We start from the raw sequence: 20,020 nt of genomic DNA on the forward strand, positions 1-20,020 counted from the left end.
GCTTGATCAAGGAAAACCACTCCTGGCTGACTGAAGTCTGCTATTTATGAAATATCCAGAATATGTCTGTAACGTATGCTGCTGATACAAGCCTGAATCACTATTCTCCCAGCTACACTTTCTGACAACATACATTAACACTTGGCCCCTCTACTTGCAGTGCTGCTATGGGTACTGCTTTGAAAAGATGGGTTTCAGTGACAATATTGATTTGAGCTTATTCTTAACTACTGTATAATCACAGGCTGATCACTAGTGAGCCTACAGTTTCAAAGAAACAAGATAACATTTACTTTAGTTTTGTTTCAACAAAAGTCTGTGATATGATCTCTGATTCCAGCCTTTGAAATGGTCCTATTCGTAGACATTAGGTAAATAGAGACTACTCATTTTTAAAGTGAGCAAAATGGGATAGAGTTTGGATAGGACACTGGACTGGAGACAGGGTTTCATTTCTATCTCTGCCATAGAAGAGCTGGGAATTCCACTTCGGTGTGGTTTTGCAAGCTATAGTCTGTAGATGCTATTTTGCACCTCTTTCAGAGCTTGTCTGTTTTTTATTAATATTTTGTTTCTACCTCTTTTTTAACTGTGCTATCACACTAAAAATTTTTGAGACAGAGCTGGATAGGTCTGCACAGTATACCTGAAGTATTGACAATCCTTAGGCACCTACTGTTGAAAAGCTGAAATGCAGATGGCTTATTCTGTGGGGAAGTCACAGATGCCAAAAGTTTAAAGTAATGAAGACATATGGGGAACCTTTGAATTTGCAGTATAAGGAGACTCTGGTAGGATAAATAACACTATGGACTTTTTTTTTTTTTCTCTTTAAGTGTTCTCCATATCCCATGTTGTGCAAACATGACTGATGAGATGTTAAAATGCACCAGAGTAATATTCCTAGAGACTCCACTGTTTTGGATGAGGAAAGGAGAATTTAATGCTTATGTGATCCTAATTATTCCTATTTATAAAATAAAAGTGTGTTTCCTTTTGTTAGACAGGTAGTTTATGGTACCTGAGCTCTCAGTATATAAGAATCTTGAATAATAATTTTGGTTTTGTAAGCTACAAACTTGTAACCCATAATATACTAGATGGGAAAAATGAATGTGGCTCATTCACTATGAAGGTGGTGAGACACTAACACCGGGTGCCCAGAGAAGCTGTGGCTGCCCCCTCCCTGGAAGGGCTCAAGGCCAGGTTGGATGGAGCTTTGAGCAACCTGATCTAGTGGAAGGTGTCCCTGCCCATGGCAGGGGGGTTGGAATTAGATGATCTTTAGGGCCCCTTCCAACTCAAACCATTCCATGATTCTATGATTAATAACTCTTAATAGATAGTAGACAGCTGCAAATGACAGCATGTGGTTGGCAGTGTGTTGAGAATACGTATCCGTCAGCAGGATTTTGTAGCCCTGCTTGGCAAAGAGGTGGAACATCCTTGAAGAGGGTATCAAAGTGGGATGCTGCTGTCTCCCTGCCCATGAAAGCAGAGTTGAAATCCAGCCATGATGACCTTCAACAGTGAAGGGTGCATGGGTACAGGAATGATTCAGTGCAGGTGCACAGTAGTGCCCCATGGGATCATAGTTTGGAGGGCTGCCAGGCCCAAAGTAGCTGTAAAGGTGTCAACCTTTCAAGCAGCCAACCTTGGTGGGTGAGGGAATTACTGCTGTCCAGGCAACTCCGTAACCTGAGGTGCCATATGGTCTGCAGTTACTCTGGTACCTACTCAGAGATGTTACTCTCATATTTCTCCTGACATGCAGTGGTGGAGAGTGGAGGAGGATGCTACCACAACACTCATCTTTTCTTTGGCAGGATGAATTCTGGAATAATGTTATCTCTGTCTCCTCTTGGTCACAGCACTGGGAAGGGGTATGGAGATATGGTGATTGTACCCATGCCAGGGAAGGTGGTTTTGGGTTCACAGGGCTTCCCCACCATGGTAGATCCAGCACATTTTTTTTTGCCAGGCAAGTCTGAAATATTAATTTCTGTGGTTTTCAGGTGAAAAAATGCTAAGAGCCCTGTCCTGGGTATCCTGGGCTGGTGGTGAGGACAAAAATGAGCGAGGGAAAGCTGTCAGAGTCAGTGCTCAGAGGAATTGAGAAAACAAACAGCTAGGAAAAAAGGCTGGCTTCTGGGACTCATTTCCTTAGGAAGTACAATGTGGAGCAAAAACATGTGGGATGACTAAGACATGAAGGAAAACCATGTTCATATTTGGCAACAAGCCCTGTCTTTGAGCGCTGAGGGTAGGGCTTGGTTTCTACGTCTCTCCAGGTCTCACACATGTACCTCTCATGGGCAAGACTCCTACTCCACCTCCCCTCTCTCAGTGCTGCCAGCTGACAGAGCCACAGCTGATATTGGGAAACATATGCTGCTGTGACTTCAGAATTTAAAAATGACCTTGGATAAGTGAGCATGCTTTCCAGTGTCACCAAGGGAATTGGAGCTCCATTTTATTTTAAAAACACTCTAGTTTGTTTTAATTGGGAGAAAACTGCTCACCTTATGAAATGAAAGGGAGTGCATGGAGCACAGGTATGGGGAGGAGGGAAGTAGTTCATGCTCCTACTGGAGCAGGGAGCATTTTCCTGTGCTGGGAATTTGCTTAGAGTGCAGGACATCAGGGTGGGATGCATCCCACCAAGTGCAAGCATCTGCAATGCATGTGCTGCTGTCAGAGCTGGGTATCTGCCCTCCTTTTATAGACTGCAAAGAGAAATAGGTACTTTAGCATGTGATTCGTCTCATTTTAGAGGAAACATCAAAAAAATAGGTCTGGAGGTGGGACTTCATCCCTGTTGACAGTCTAAAGAAGCCTTGATGACTTGGTCAGGCGTTGAGGCATTGGGTCCTGCTCCAGCATGACTAGGAGTGAGATCCCATTAACCTCTTTACTAGGGATGCAAATACCGGAGGGTAGAGGCTGGGGCATCTAAACTAAAGGAGCTAATACTGGGTTTATGATTTTCTTCTTCTGTGGAGAATTGAAGCCCTAGGGCTGTGTCTGCCAGGAAAGCTGATGGGAGACTTTCAGAGCCTAAACAGCACTGAGTTGTCTACACCTTACTGAAAGTCAGTCAGAGCTGTGCCTGCCTGCTTCTTTTATGCCATTAAAAAAATAAAAAACAAACAAACAAATAAACATTAAAAAATATATTTTGGTGTTATCTATTGAAAAAACATCCAGCACATAGGTGTTGTCCCTTGTAGATGAGTGTGAAAGAGTTGGAGAAGCTTCTTTATGGTTCAAAATTAACAAGATTTGCTCCTCTTTCTGTAGGAAGGAAAAAAGTATTACTGGCCCAATTGACTCAGAGCTGTCCTGCAGACCCCAAGACCCAGACTCTTTTCCATAAAAGTTTACTATATATAGAGTCAAATCCCGAAGAACCAATCATACTAAGATACATGTCTTAGTTGAAAACTAACTCAGCTGGTGTCTCCTGCCTGTGTACACTCCCTGTACCCTCTCACAGATGAGAGGTCCAAACTGACCCGATCCCAGGCACCCGCACATGTAGTGAGAGAAAGCTTTTGCAAAGTGTTTGTTTTCCACATGAGAAAACAACTTCGTCAAGTATTTAATACTTGGCCTTGTCCCCTGCTTGAAACGATGTTGTGAGCCCTCTGCCACAAGGCTAACGTTAGCATTTTTTTTTCTGAAATGAAAGAATAGCAACATTTAAGTTCCAGTGGGGCATTGCTGCTCTGTCAAAGTCTAGCTGACCCTGAAAGTTGCTACTGCACTGCAGTTCTGAGAAAGCCAGAAAATCAGGGTTTCTGATAGGCCAGATATTGTATCTCATACTTTGGGCTGTATTGCTGCCTTCAAAATATTGAGGAGGAGATGGTTTTTCCTATCTTAAAGAGGCTTTCACAACTTTTTGGTGGTCTTGTGAAGCACCAATAGCTGGCAATTACCTGGGGATGGAGTTTCTCCTGCACAAGTGTCTGATCAGTTGTAATTTCTGTGGTAATTTCCCTTTGTCCACACTGTTCAGATGATTTTGTCTGATGTTTTGTAGCAGAAGATTCATGAGCATTTTTTTCAGTAGGATAGCTCTGCTGTGTAAGCAATTCGCCATTGATAATATAACATGTTTGCCTTTAATTTGATAGCCCATTGCTCTTACATGTGTTCACTGTCATTGAAAAAAAGTGCTTTTGTTGGCTTTTCTTAGGAAGGCATGAGGGGATGCAGAAGTGAAATTTCTTTAGTAGAGACACATCATTTCCATTCTCTGCTAATAACTAAACATGTAAAAGAATAAAGCTAAAAATATTGGTCATTCTCTACAGAAGTAAAAGGACAACTGCCTTGCAAATGCAACTGTGGGATGTGAAAACATGATTCTAATTCAGAAGATTTTGGATTGTAATTTTGCATCACGCTTCTGCTGCTCAGTGCTCTGCTGTATGTCTCTCTGTGTGTTCAACTCATTGAGTATTTGTGACTAGTTGGACAGATACAGCCTTAGATATGATGTGATCTAAAATCCTCTGAGACAGTGAAATATTCGGAGGCAAGGAAAGATGTTGCTAAAGACCACATGATGTAACTGGAAAGTCTTACCACAGAAAGCTCAAATGTCTGCTAGAGGCACTATTTACTTAATTACCTAATTTTGGACATTTAAGGAACTATGTTAAAAAAAACCCACAGCTAAGTGTGGGCAGTTCTTCTGAGGTCTGAAATACTGTGTTGGATGATCCTTAGACTTTCAAAATACAAATGCTTCCATAAAAATAAACAAACAAACCTCTACTTATTTTAAAAAATCAGCATTTTTTTTTTTTTGTGTTTTTTTTTTTTTGTTGTTGTTGTTTTTTTAATTTTGGTAGCTTTTAAATTAAAAATTTCATTTCACATTGCTGGGAACACTCAGCCTGCTTCACAGTGATGCATTTCTTATTTCTAAGGTTTGTGCTGAACCATTCATGAATATCTGGTTTCACACAGTCCTTTAGATTACTGTCTGCCCATGTGCAGCTTTGCACTGGGATAGCTCTCCGGTGCTCTGGCCGCTGCCATTTCTCAGTGCCAGACTTCAGGGAGTGACAACATCCCAGCACAAAGCACTTGCCCTGTAGTTCTGCTTTTGTACTGTCATATTCCAAATTTTGTTAACCTTTTTTTCCCTCTGACCTGCTGCTGCTGATCTTGCTGAACTTGTGTCCTGATATGTATCTCAGGCTACCCTGAAATCTCATGGACAGGAAGCATCTGGCTCTTCCCTTGCTGTATGGGTCATTCTTTCAGAGGATTATCTCTGATTCATTCTGCTTCATTCTGGCACAAAGCCCTGAAAAAGTCATTTGACTAACCCAAGCTCTCTCCAGATCGAGATCATCCATCTCTCAGCACCCTTGAGACACAAGGGATTCCTTGTGCATCCACCTGCCCAGATCTGGCTGTCTTGGGCATGTGGGCATGTACCATGTTTGATTTTCCTCCTTCCCTTTGCTTTTTTCATATCCCGTAGAAGAGGAACTGCAAGTTTCTAGGAGAAGGTGAATCAAGATGTGTTCAACTTCAGAATGTGAAGTTTTGAATGGAGATGGGATCTTTAAACATCCACTAATATTCAGTGTGAGGTGTGTTTTTTTTTTCCCCAAGATCTACACTTGCAGGGTTTCCATTGAGAAAAAAGGGAGGTTAGCTTTAGTTTTGCAGGTGTAAGACAAAATAAGTGTCTGTGGCTTCCTTCTGATTTTACACTGGTTTTGGTTTTGTTTTGTTTTTTTCAATTTAGTGCAACTGCTCTGCACAGGCTTGGCAGGTACTCAGCCCTGTGTGCTTTTTTTTTGTTGGGTCAACAATAAATCCAGCCAAAGAAGAACGACTTAATGGTCTATTTTAATCATCTAGCCAAAATTCAGGCTAAAATATGCTCATCCCTTCAACCTGTGTAGCTCCTGGGTTTGCCTCCTTTTGTCCCAAAGGGAACAACATTTGTGCGTGTGCTGGGGTATTGGAGAGTCTTGGTACAAAGTCCTATGTGTACAAGGCCAGGTTGGATGGGGCTTTGAGCAACCTGGTCTAGTGACAGATGTCCCTGCCCATGGCAGGGGGGTTGAAACTAGATGATCTTTAAAGTCCCTTCCAACCCAAACCACTCTATGATTCTATGCCATAAGTAAAGCAGATGATGTCGGTGCAGCCAGAAGCAGCAAGGACCCCTCGGTTCCCCACATCCCTGGTGAAGTACATGCCTAACATGGCCCCTTTAGTAAAATCAGGAGAGCCTCCAATTGGGATGTAATACATTTTCCCAAGGTAAAAAATAATCTACTCAGTTCCAGACAAATGAGTTTCACTTCGACATTGGATCTGCAGGTTTTAGTCTTGCGGATTATTGCCTAGTTGATAAAATTAATTATGTTGACATGGTTATCTTAATGGTATTTTGCCAAAACACCATTATGGGAATGTGGGAATCTCTCCTTTCACATTTTAAGTTGTTTTCTAACTTTCCTGTTAACAGTAGAAGCTTTGAGGCGATTCCCAGTGCTGAGACCAGAAGGTCTGTCAAAGAATTCAAAACCTCATGATTTGTGAGGCCTGACTGAAGGGTATTTAATGGTTGGGTTGAGGCTACTGACATACACCAAACTCCTCAGAGTATTCCTGCAAAGAACACAAGCCTGTGGGAGACATACTTATTCATTACTGTGTACATTCATACATTATAAAGCTTAACGTTTGCTTGAAGCCTGGATGATAGGGACTCCATTTACAATGTGTTTGGCTCTTAATCATTACGATTATTTATTATACATCATCTCTAGAAGGTAGATTAAGTCCAATCATGACAAAACCTCCTATTGGGTTGCTGCTGAGATCTGCCCAATAAAATCAGCACTGGGTTTATTTTATTTTTTTTTTTTTGAGCAAAGTTCTTATTTACCTATTACCAAACCATGCAATTACTTACAGATATTATTCTTCTGCTCAATGATGAAATAAACCCCAAAGTCATAACAGTGAGGTCACCCGGATACCTGCAAATGAAGTCTCTGAGCTTAGCAGTGGTTTGCTAATTACTGCTGATACAGTGCCCTGTAAGCAGCAATCATTAGCAAGATGCTGTTTGGCTGTTGGCAGTTTCCAGCCTGGATGCACAGCACACTGGTGGCTGTGCTGTTCTCAGCATCATGGAAATCCTGAAGTAAGTGATAACCCTGCCATCAGCACAGGCGAGCATAAGCAGAGCGGACATCCTGATGGAGGCCAGGCAGTGCTATTTAGTTCACAGCACAGTCTTTTTGAACTGCAAGAATTTATTTTCCCATTTGGGGCCCCTGGGCTTGACTTTCAAAATGAGAACCATATTCTGAACTTTTTGTTCCAGCAGAAAATCAGCTCACTTTTTCCTGCTGAAGCTCTCTTAGTACTGCAAAGGCGTAAAAAGAAATTAGGTTCTGGCTCATGCCTTAAATTTATTTTTTTTGCATTTACCAGATCGGCTCTTTTGGTCGGCTCTGTGTTTCCCATACAGGCTGTGGCTGTGCAGGGAAGATCCCACGGTGTCAGCACATGCTGCCAAAGGCAGATCCGCTCCTTGTGTGCGGCTGCTCTCGCTGCCTACAACTGTTTCAGCTCACTTTGTGTGAGATGTCTCTCTTCCAAGTGAGTAAACCACAGATGCAACTTCCAGCATGATTACCAACTTTTATGGAAAGCTTATGTCTCCCTACAAGGTCTCCTCCTCCGCTCCCACTGTGCTGCTGCTTTTCTGAAGGCAAATTAAACAGATCTATTCCTATCTGACTGAAGCCATTGAGTTACTTAAACAGATTGACCTGACTTAGGCTTATCAATTTCTTTAATGAGGTGTCCTCTGCAACTTCATCTTGGCTTTTCGCCATCCTTCTCATTTAAAAGTTTATTTTGGAATCTCTTTGTTCCAGGTGGAATCTTTGACAGCTAGTTGGCTGAGTATATGCCTGGCCTTTAGCCCCTAGTAATGCTTTAATTTTAATTTTAATTTTTAAATCTAGCAAAGACCCTGAGAAACTACCTTGCTTATATTTGGAGAGCATTTTAATGCTATTTGAGGAGCAGGAGTGGAGAGGGTGCTTCTTACCTCTGGCTCCATGGAAATAATCCTGCAGAACAGAAAGACTTTCAAGATTAAGATGCTGTTTCTTGCAGCCTGGGTGAGATGCCTTCTCACGATTGCCTTTTAAAATGACAACAGTGACAGATTCCACCCAGGCTGGAGGATAACCACCTCCTACTGCAACTTCTTTATGAAGTCGAACCTTCAGGATCGAACGGTGGGTATCTGTGAAGGGCTTACCCGAAGAGTAGGAAAAAAATCATTATTGATGCATAGAGAAACTTGTGTGCTTCTCTGGGATGAGCATGCATTAAATATGTCTAAATTAATAGACATTTACTCTGATAAAACTGCGCTCTGCCCTGGAGCATCTCTCCATGGCCCCATCTTCCTTGATGCTGATGGTCCATCTCCTAAAGCTATTAAATTGGCTAATGTTAAGGGCTTGTTTTGGATTTTTTCCTTCAGCCACTAAGTATCATTTCTATATTGAACATCAGGGCCAGATCCTCCACAGGACCTGCATGTGCATTAAGTCATAACTTTTTGAAGGCTTTATTGAAGGCTACAAGGAGTCTACCTTTCTTGTGCTTCAGATCCTTCACCTTGAACTTTCACCCAAAAGTACCTTGCAAGCTCTTTCTGCTCCCCAAATAAAAAACCCAACAAGCAGTATTGTTTTCTTTCAGAGCACAGATTAATAATCATGCAGGTGAGATTCTGAGCAGAGCACTGAGCAATGGGAAGAGAGGATGTCCCTCAGTCTCCTTCTCAACAAAACTGATGCTTGTGGCTGACTTTTCTGCAAAAGCCCGTCTTGCCCACGTGTTGTGCACAACACATACAATGTGAAGACCCCAAGGGAGCACAGGCAGAATGCCTGATTTTTGGATGCCTGTTGTGAGCAGCTATGACAGAGATGGCAAATGCTCCCACCAAGATACAGTATGGAGGGACATCACCCCAGGTACCTCTGGAACAATATCGCTACTACTACTACTACTGCTATTACTACTATTATTGTTATTTTTTTTTCCTTTAAGACAAAGTCCCTGCAGAGTTTAGGTGCCAGTGTGGGAAGAGGGCTGTTAACCAGAAGGAGTAGCTGTGCAAGTTTGCACTCAGACATCCTTTTTAGTGTCCTGTTGTCTCTCTGACCCTTTCCTAGAGCAGAGTCTATCAGAACTGACCAGGTTTAGCAGAAATCAATTTTGCCTTTGTCTTTGGTGTGCTTCATATATACTGTTAATGGGGGCAGATTCCCAACTCCAGTGAAGTGTTGGTTTCCTCTTTTATACTGATAGAAATAAAACCAATTTAATACAAAGCTGATGCAGAAGAAAAGCCTTCTGCTCTGGGAAATAAACCTCTTCTGCTCCTGCCCCTCCTGCTTCAGACACACAGCCTAGGCGCTGACAGTATTTTCATCTCAAATGCACGGTTAGAATAGTGGGGCAGAGAAATCCAAGATAAATCTTGCATAATAGATAACTTCTATTTAGAGACACATTTTATTCCCAGACAGAGGGAGGAGGAGGAGTGTGTGTGTGGCTCTTAGCCCAGGGAATAGAGCGGGATGCAGGGAAGCAGAGGCAATCCCATGGCACTAGCAAGGACACCGCTTTACAGATCCCAGCAGTGCTCTCCAATCTCCTGACTGTGGAGCAGAGATTGCTCTTGTATGTCACAGTATTTATTACTGACTGCTCTTGGATTTTTATAAACCTGATTCAGCAGAGCATTTGCATCTGCATTATTTAAGTGAGTGGGAAACCCGCTCTGTCTTTATAAAGTTAGATGTGCACTTAAATGTCTTGCTGAGCTGGGATTAATTTAGAGAAAATAAATAGCTGCTTCCTGACTTGGATAGCAAGAAGTCTGGGGCCGGTGTTTGAAACATGATAAGATTTAGGATGTTTCAGTTCTGACTGCCTAGCTTGAGATACCTCAGCACACGAGTTTCTCAAAAAATACAAGCACCCGTGAGAAAAGCAAAGCCTTAACCACATTGAACCATATTCAAAAGCCCAAACACTAATTTACAGAGTGTTTTCCAAAGTGTGCAGTCCTAATGAATGTAAAGCTGTCCAGAGGGCTGTGTATATTGGATTTGCAGACAGTATTATTGAGTTGTGGTCAAACTGACCACAGATAGACCTGCACTGACTCAAATAATCAGGTAGCAGTCTGTGTGTGAGCCGCAAGAGTTTGGAGAAGGTGTTTCTTGTGTCTTTATGTGTGCCCGGTGGGCCTGACCCTGTGTTCCTGTGCTGGGCTCTGAGAAATTGCCCATTAAAATCAAAGATGTTTTTGAGTGAATAAGGAGTTCAGCCTGTATCACTGTGGATTTTAGTTCCTTCTATTCATTTTCTTTTGATTATCAGTACACTTTATTTTTGCACAGTGTAATATTTTATTAAAGGCACATTTGTAGCTAATAACATTTATGAAGAGGCAGCTTTGACTGAAACTGCATCTGAATGTCACTTAAATAATGAATGGGAATGCCATATATTCATTAAAATTTGAACAATGATAACTGTATGTCTGTTAGAGTCCTCTTTTTGATGGATATGGCCAGCAGCCATTAAAATACAGTGGGAATTCTTGTTCACAGGCTCACAATGGCTGATAATAACACTCTTGATAAGTATTTGCAGCTCAAGACACTGAATTTACAAAAGGGATTCATCGCAGCTAACAGCGGCTCTGAAGATTGAAATGTTACCACCATTCAGCTCTACTTTTTCTTTTCTTTTTTTTTTTTTTTTTTTTTTAAAGTCGTGTATGTGTAAAGAAAGGATTTCACTTCCCTGTCAGTCTGCAGAGTTGGTTTTCTGCTGGCCCCTATGAGAAGCTACTCACTTTTTGAATTTAAAATTTTAGCCATTGTCCCTAACTGGTGCAAACTGGTCCCAGTACCACAATGGGAGTGGTGGAGTATTGATTGGATGAAGGTATGCATCTTTCACAGGTTTTTCTGCCCCTCTTCCTTTCACAGCAGATCATGCATAGACAGAAAAAAAGACAGGATGTAGGTAACATGGATATGTTGTTTCAAATAACTTGGCACCTGATTTTCAATCACTGTGACTAACATGGAATTATAAAATCACAGAATCATTTAGGTTGAAAAAGACCTTTAAGAACATCAAGTCCATCTGTAAACCTAACACTGCCAAGCCCACCACTAAACTATGTCCCTAAGCGCCGCATCTGCGTGTCTTTTAAATACCTCCAGTGACAGTGACTCCATCACTTCCCTGGGCATTCTGTTCCAGTGCTTGATAACAATTTTGATGAAGAAATTTTTCCTAATATCCGATCTAAACCTGCCCTCATGCAACGTGATGCCATCTCCTCTTGTCTCATCAGTTGTTACTTGGGAGAAGAGACTAACATCCACCTCATTACAACCTCCTTTCATGTAGTTGTAGAGAGCCTCCTTTTCTCCAGGCTAAACAAACCCTCAGCTGCTCTTCAGAAGGCTTGTGCTCTAGATCCTTCACCAGCTTCACTGCTCTGCTTTGGATATGATCTTTAATATAATTAAAACCGTCCAAGAGATCATGCCTATCCTTGCCTTGAGGACAAGGCAGTGCTAAAGCACCCTGTTCTGGACATATTGTCTCTGCATAAACAGCATATATAGTCACTTGTGACCATCTAATTACTTGTGACCCTCTCAACCTACAGCATAGAACTGGTTTAAAGAAAAAAATGTCTACTTTTCATCCTATTTTTAACCTGAGAATTTGTAGAATTTAGAAATTGAAGTGAGGTAATGGGTTGTCTAGTCCATGTTCTACACCCCTCTGCTCTTTCTTCCAAGCCTTCATGTTTCTGGGCTTTTTAATGATTGCAGATGCATTGCTGCTGCCACTGTTTTTCCTGATCAATGATGTGTGGATGTCACTCAGCTCTAACAAGGAGCCTTACGCAGTACTTTGAAGTCAGAAGAAAATATAGAAAAATACTCCTAATAGCATCCATCCCAGAAAGTGACTTTGCTTAGCTTATACTAAATTTTACTTAGCTTATAGTAAATATGAGAGATTTCAAAAAATTTATGAATTACAGTCTTGTAACTCTTTGCTTAGTCCTACAAAGCGGGTCCAACAGAGGTAGTGTAGTACAGTGGCTAAGATGACTAACAAATTTATATTCTTCATTTTGACCTTGAAAAAGTCACTTAATAGAGCTTTTCCTTTCCGTCCTTGTCCATTCTGCAAAGCAAGGTTTATCTGAGCAAAAAGTGCTTACTAAGCATCAGATCCTATCCTGAGATTTATCTTTCAAACTTGGTCAAATAAAAAATAAGTTGGTCTTCTGAAGAAATAGATCTTTGAAGAAATTTTCGACTGGCACAAACTGCTGGAGTTTTTCTTAAGGATTTGGCAAGCTGTTTGAGTTTAGTTTTTCTTCTATCACCAAGGATATAGTCTGTTGACTTTGCTGATTCTTTCCCCCATTCCTGTGTTCAGTTCCGATCTGGCAGCAGGAGCTGGAAGGCTCACATCCTTGTGCATTAAACAGGATGCAGCGCATAATTATTATCTTGATTAAATTTTGTGATTAAGTGGTCTGTAATTGTCCGTAGGCTCAGATTTTCCAAGATACTATTCAGAGCTGCATTGACTGATCATCTGGTCAGGGTTGAGATGACTGTGTTGATTAAAACTTAAAGGGAAATGGCACACATCTCTGCACGTGCTTAAGCTCTGTGGAATTTTGTTATATTTCTCTTCACTGAGCAATATGTAAAAGTCTATCAAGTGCAAGGCTAGATAGGTAATAAATATTGAGGAAGTATCTATAGAGGGATGCATGTGTAAAATATACTAATGACTCCTTGTTTAATTTCAGAAGACAGAAAAATACCAGATTCCTGAAACATTTCTAAAGTATGTACAAAAACCAGAGAAAATAAATACATGATAGCATCATAACTTCCCCTTGATGACTAAAGCTACGACATTTTTAAAGTTAAGGAAGAAACAATTTTAGGGTTGCTTAAATTGAAATCTCTGTCTTTCCCTGTCCTCTCAGAATAAGTCATTCATGCATTTTAAATGTTATTCCTTTAATATGCTATGACATATTGATAAATAATAATAATAAAAAAGCAATGCTTCTTTTAACAAAGAAAGGGCAGTATACTAATCAAATGTTGTTTTTCAAGCCCAGTGCGGGTTGGACTTAAAGACTTGAAAATCACCCAGCAATAAGAGTGTGGAGATGAAATCCACTTGGATAAAAAATACAGAGCAATGCAACTTGACAGGCTGAGTCCTAAAGGGCAGCAGTCTTGGATCCAATAGTCTCTCTCATTTTGAATAATTGCTGTGCAACACAGAATCAAACATTTATTGCTGAGTACAGGAGCATTTACTCTCCCTGGTGACCCTCTATAAGCAAATGTGCAATACGATTTTATTACCAGGAATGCATTTCACACAAACTGTTTGCTTTACAGAATTAAATAAACCCGGACAAAGGACAGTCAATACTATTGTTTTGCCTTCTTGCATTTAAATGCTGTCTCCTAGACAGTTCAATAGCAAGCCAGAAGAAAGAAGGGCTCTGTCTAAATGATTCACATAGAGAAATTCACCTTTGAGGAAAATCTCACAAGAGCACTAAAATCAAGGGGTTACTTTTCTGTAGACAAAGCATTCAAACTATTGCCTACATCTGAGCAGACCGTTGTGATTGACGGCTAGTGGGAATTAGGTTGACTGAAGAAATCTTAGCCAAAAAAATTGTTTCCAAACTGGAACGGCCAAGCAGTGGAGAAGCTTTGATTTTGCTGCCAATGCAGCATTTGAAGAGTGAAACAATATTTGTGGCTGTGGCTGAAAGAGCTTCTGGGAGACATTTGAACCCACGCCATGAATTTATGAACTAGAAACATTTTTCAGTGTGCAGGAAAAGGACATCTTGGAGCAGCACTTGCCTGAGGAGGGGCTGTGACCAGTCTTGCCTTGGCCAGAGCCTGTGATGATGAGACCAATGAGACTGGTATCTCTTCAGTGCAATTAAAAAGAAAGGCATCTGGTGCCTGGCTTGTCATGATGACAGCACATTGCACTGTTGTGTAGGGACATTAGGAGCCACTTAAACTGCCAACTAGTGCATTATTTGTTGTGCTAATGTATTCCTGCAGTGTTGACTCTCCCTTGCTAGGGCAAAACTAGACTAAGCAGAGTCAGAAAGGTTAATGTGTTTGGTCTTTTTCTTTCTATATCAGCTTTACGAACACAAGAGGCTGAAGGCATCCCAAGGCATGGAGCAGGAGCTTTCTTGTCTTCATAAAAACTTGAGAACTCCATTCAGAGATACAGATCCAGCACAACACCCTAAACTCTAAAATCTTGTAATTATTCATATTCAGATACATACTGCTGTTTTTCTCTGCTCACAACACTATGCTTTGTACAATGATAAGATTAAATCAAAGGGAAATGTATTGGGTTTGCATGGCAAGGTTTTGGTAGCAGGGGGGCTAAAGAGGTGGCTTCTTTGAGAAGCTGCTAGAAACTTCCCCATGTCTGATAGAGCCAATGCCAGCCAGCTCCAAGACAGACCCACTGCTGACCAAGGCCGAGCCCATCAGTGATGGTGGTAACACCACTGGGATAATGTATTTAAGAGTCAGGGAGGGTGGAGACTGCAATTGCAGCCAGAGGGAGGAGTGAGAATATGTAAGAGAAACAACTCTGCAGACACCAAAGTCAGTGAAGAAGGAGGGGGAGGAGGTGGTTGAGGAACCAGAGCAGAGATTCCCCTTCAGCCCATGGTGAAGACCCCATGCAGGTTGTTCCCTGCAGCCCATGGAAGTTAATGCTGGAGCAGATCTCCACCTGCAGCCCATGGAAGACCCCATGCCAGAGCAGGTGGATGCCCAAAAGAGGCTGTGACTCTGTGGGAAGCTCATGCTGGAGCAGGCTCCTGTCAGGACCTGTGGCCCCGTGGAGAGAGGAGCCCACACTGGAGCAGGTTTGCTGGCAGGACTTGCGACCCCGTGGGGGACCCACACTGGAGCAGTCTGTTCCTGAAGGACTGCACCCTGTGGAAGGGACCCACACTGGAGCTGTTCGTGAAGAGCTGCAGCCTGAGGGAAGGACCCATACTGGAGAAGTTCATGTAGAACTGGAGCAGGGGAAGAGTGTGAGGAGTCCTCCCTCTGAGGAGGAAGGACCAGCAGAGACAACACGTGATGAACTGACCACAACTCCCATTCCCTGTTCCCTTGTGTCACTGGGAGGAGGAGGTAGAGAAATCAAGAGTAAAGTTGAGGCCTGGAAGAAGGTAGGAGTGGGGGGAAGATGTTTTAACATTTGGTTTTATTTCTCATTACCCTACTCTAGTTTGATTGGCAATAAATTAAACTAATTTCACCTAGTCGAGTGCTTTGCCCTCGGTGGTAATAGGTGAGTGATCTCCCTGTTCTTATCTCGACCCACAAGCTTTTTATTGTATTTTTTCTCCCCTGTCCAGCTGAGGAGAGGAGCGATAGAGCAGCTTTGGTGGGCACCTGGCATCCAGCCAGGGTCAACCTACCACAGGAAGCACTATAAAATATGTATCGGATGTGATTGATAGCACTGCATGGAAGCAAGAATAAATTCTGAAATGCTGATTTATCATTCCATGACCAGAAGTTGGGCTTTTTATGAGATTTGAACTAAGAAATATAAACACTGGATGACAGACATAGTGTAACTGGCTATTCAAACTATACCACTAGTCTATCCAGTTATTGAGAGCCAGCACAGAACAGCAGAGAGAAGCCATCAAAGTGTTGCAGGAAGTCCTCAGCTGCTGCAGATCTGCTGGTAGTGTAGGAATGAGATGTCCTGGGGCCCAAGCCCAACCAGGGCATTCTTGGGGGTTCATCCTCTGAATGTTCCAGGATCAGGCCTCCTGCTCCCGGGATCAGAACCGGCACAGGGTGCAGGATGAATGCCATTGTGGACCATTTTATGAGAGTCTAACTGGGCCTGAGTTTGGAGCAACAGGTTTTGTCCTGAGCAAAGAAAGGTGGGAGGAGATGTGTCACCTCAGCAACCTGAGTGTGTGATCTGGCAGGAGTCCTCTCTCACCAAAATTTTCTTTGCAATGTTTTGTGAGATAAATAAACCTAAAGCATCAAACACAGACAAATAAAATGGAAACTATGGCAAAACTGGTCCAGGGGACTATAACAAGGGGACTTTTAAGTCAGGAGGGTTTTCTCTTTCAAAAAGTTGGTGACCCAGACTTTCGAGATGAAATTTTTGGCAAGTGAATTTGATCTGAAAAAATGCTCTTATTCTCTTTAAAGATCCTGCCACTTGCCAACTCAGTAATGTGATGTTGGGACAGGTAGAAAGGGCTGCTTTCCAAAAATAAGCAGATATTATGCAATAAGCTTAGTTATGTTAATAACTAGAAGACAGATGTACTATTTATTATCTGCTTTCAAATCCAAGTAGGCAGTCATACGGATGATTACTGATTTTTTTCCTCTTATAAAGGCAAATGTGTGGGGAAGAGCACAACTCTGTATTTAGCGTTCTACTTTAGCTTCTACATTGTAGCTTGGTAATTGATGAAAGATCCTGGCACTTGTTTCTACAAGCTTTTCTGTTGGCTTTGTGCTTTGAACCAGGTCTGATAAGCCACATCAGGAGTCCTACACAGGACCTTTGCTCTAACTAGAGTAAGATCCTTCTTGAAAGACACGCTTCTGGAATTCTTATTGAAGTGAATGGAGTAGATCTGAATAGAAATCGCCTGTTTCCATTCTGTTACTTTGCACTTGTTTGTCCTGATTCTGTTGAATATACAAGCTGTCCTGCTCATAATGTCCACTGTTGTAAACAGGAGCAATAGTAAAATTCATCCTGAATTTTGAAAAAAGGGACTTTGGATAAAGCAGCTGGTGGAAACCATTTGGAAGACCCAGCTGGTTTTGCATGAACTTGGAGCCGGCTCAAAATACACTGACAAGTCCAGCAGTGAAAAAAATCTCTGTTTGCTGTCAGCTAATGTATCCTTCCCCTACACTCTGGGTTATTCACACTACCTCTCCTTCGGCATTTAATGTTGATGTCTAAATTAGGAGCCTGGTAAATGAGAAGGTGAGGCTCCCCCAGTTGGCAATGAAGGGAGCAAACCCCTTCACCATGGTCACTCAGTGGAGGAATTTAACTTCAAAATTACAACTGTGAGTTGAAAGTGTGAGATTGAAGCATGCATCCCAGTGTCAGGCTGGAGCTGCGTGTCCTCGTTCTCATCCCGACTATTTATGTGGAGTGACCCAAGAGCTTATTTACCTCCATTCACCTGCTCCATCATCCCTAGGTGACTTATATTACCCTCTGCAGGAGCACCACTGTCTGCATAAGTAACCTGTGGGTTATATCACACTAAGCACCAGATTCATGTCTCTGCAACCTCAGTGACCTAAAAGGTGTTGTGCAAATGTAAGTAGATGCACGTCTTCTCTGTCACAGAGAAAGGCAGCACTTGAAATTTGAGTTTGTATACCTACAAGGAGATACCTAGCTTTAAAACAAATAATTAAAAACCTTGAGTTGATAATAGGTACCCATGTCACACTGAAAAATGCTCTTGAACAAGGTGGGTGACAATAGCACAGTGTCTCCTGGATGAAGGTGGAGGTAGCAGATAACTATGGTGGCTGGTGCTGGGAAAACCAGCTCCTGCTACTGTGATCCAGCCTGGGACCCTGCGGCTCCTTCGCAGGCATCACTGGGGGTCGCTGAATCGCAGCCAGTGAGCCAGCTGGTAGAGCTCTCTGTCTGCAGTTTATCCCATAAAGTGTTTCAAATGCTTTTTCCACTCCCCGATCCCTCCCCCCCCCCCCCCCCCCCCCATGCCCTCCCCCACCCTCTCTTTGCTTTTTAACAAATGGCATTGAAGGACTTTTACCTTTTTTTTTTCCCCTAGTCGTTTTTAGGCTCTCCCTACCTCTCAGCATGTCACTCGTGATGCCCCTGACAGCTGACCGCTGACTTCTGTGCCAGCAAGCTTTTTTCTTCTCCAGAAACCAATCTGTTACAAGGCTGCCTAATAACCCCCCTGCCTCCTGCCTCAGGCACGAAGCCCTCACCCCCCACCCTGAGTGGCTGCTCCATCCTTCTGCCGAGACACCAGGGATGGGACACGCAAAGGCCCTGGGAACAGCAATCCCTGCCTCCCTGCTCAGCTCCCATGACACTGCCTTTGCCAAGCAGCACAGCAATTCGGGCTAAATTACTGAAGAAAAGCCAGTTGAAGCAGTGCAGTGTTACCCTCTTTGGAGACCGGCTGCTCTCACCTGGCATCTTGCAGCTAATCATATTGACAGGACCCATTGTTTATTTTCCTCCGTCCTTGTCTTCCTTGTTTTATGGTAAATTAGAGCAGGCAGGCAAGCCATCCATCAGTCTATAAATGCTGCGGAGTATTTTGGCTTTGTGCTAAATAATTGTGCATTTTATTGCTATTTACACATTCATTTTCCTAGGCAATAAAATGGAAACTGCAGTCCCTAATAATTTTTATATTTTGTATCTGTATCGTGGCACCCGCACAGGCTTCAGCAGCAGCATGCAGCCTGCTGCTGTAAATACACTGTCTTATTTTAGTAAGTCTAACATTTATTTAAAATTAATGTCAGGGACCTTACACAGTAATACCAATTATTGATTTTTTTTTTTTTAAGAAAAAGAAATTACTTTTTTTCTTATTGCTGCCATAGCAACACAATCAAGTTGCAGTGGCTGATCATGTCCAGAATGTTGGAAAAAAAGGCTCTTAAAAACTGATTTGGTGGTAAAGTTATAAAAAGCAGCATGTGACCCCCTTAACTCTAGGGTTCATATAGACGGGGATTATTGTATGGGGACAGGGAACACTAACTCAAATTAGCAGCTCTGTTGGTGTCAGCAAAGGTGGGTGGGAGTGGGAAAGCTGTGCAGCAGGAACAGTTGTAGTCACTGCAAAATGAGCGCCCTTGGAAGTAGCAATAAGGCTTAATGTCCCAACGCAACTGGGGATGGGGTGGGGGCACAGGCTCTCAGCTGGATCCCCAAATTCCCATCATTAATGACAGAGGAGTGATGTAGGTTGTGCACTGCCAGCGGTACTGATGGGTTGCAGCACTCCCTGTACAATGAACACAAACAAAACTCAGCTTGAGATGCCACAAACACATGCACAAATATATGAATTGGACCAAATAAGCTTTAAAATATTTTTTTATACCCTCTTGTGCGGCCTGTCAGCCAGTTCCCCACCCACTGCACAGACCACTTGTCTAGACAACAATGCATCAGTTTCTCTAGGAGGAGGCTGTGAGGAACCATATCAAAAGCCTTGGAGAAATCCAGGTAGACAATGTCCATCGCTTGCCCCACATCAACTGAGCAGGTTACTTTGTCATAGAAGGTGATCAGGTTTGTCGAGCACAATTTGCCCTTGGTGAATCCGTGCTGGCTTTTTCCAATCACGTGCTTCATTTGCCTTGTGATAGGCTCCAGGAAGATTCATTCCATAACTTTCCCAGGGACTGAAGTAAGGCTAATGGGCCTATAATTTCCTGGATCCTGCTGTATGCCCTTCTTGTAGATGGGGGTGACACTAGCCTTCTTCCAGTCTTCTGCAACGTCACCCAATCTCCACAATACATTATCTTTCTTCCAGTCTTCATTAGCCCTTGCATAGCTTGTGTTTCTTTTTCATCCATATGTGTTCCATTATGCCAGATAATTTACTGAGGGCCACGTCTGACTTGGCAAAGAGTAATGAGAATAGCAGCCAACTCCATCTTAAACTAAGTTTTACCCCTGCCAGGGACAGCTGCCTGGCAAGTGCTTGGAGGACCCAGGCTGAAACGCAGCCCTGAAAAAACTGCAGGTCAGAGGCGTGAAGGAGGCTGCAGAGGAT

The 20,020-nt window shown here is 42.5% G+C and overlaps 1 protein-coding gene across 3 annotated transcripts in view; it reads left to right on the forward strand.

The window, feature by feature from the left end:
• ST3GAL1 (ST3 beta-galactoside alpha-2,3-sialyltransferase 1) overlaps window positions 1-20,020 on the forward strand; it is a 76,956-nt gene that overhangs the window by 18,937 nt on the left and 37,999 nt on the right. The window contains exon 1 of one of the 3 annotated variants that reach the window (XM_033011796.2): window positions 15,376-15,394. The exons of the other annotated variants lie outside the window; for them this stretch is intronic. The gene's annotated coding sequence lies outside the window, so the exon portion shown is untranslated. Of the gene's footprint in view, window positions 1-15,375; window positions 15,395-20,020 lie in introns of those variants that run through there. 3 annotated transcript variants of the gene reach the window in all.

Source organism: Tyto alba, unplaced genomic scaffold, assembly GCF_018691265.1.
Source record: "Tyto alba isolate M040663 unplaced genomic scaffold, T.alba_DEE_v4.0 Super-Scaffold_9, whole genome shotgun sequence".
NCBI lineage: Eukaryota > Metazoa > Chordata > Aves > Strigiformes > Tytonidae > Tyto > Tyto alba.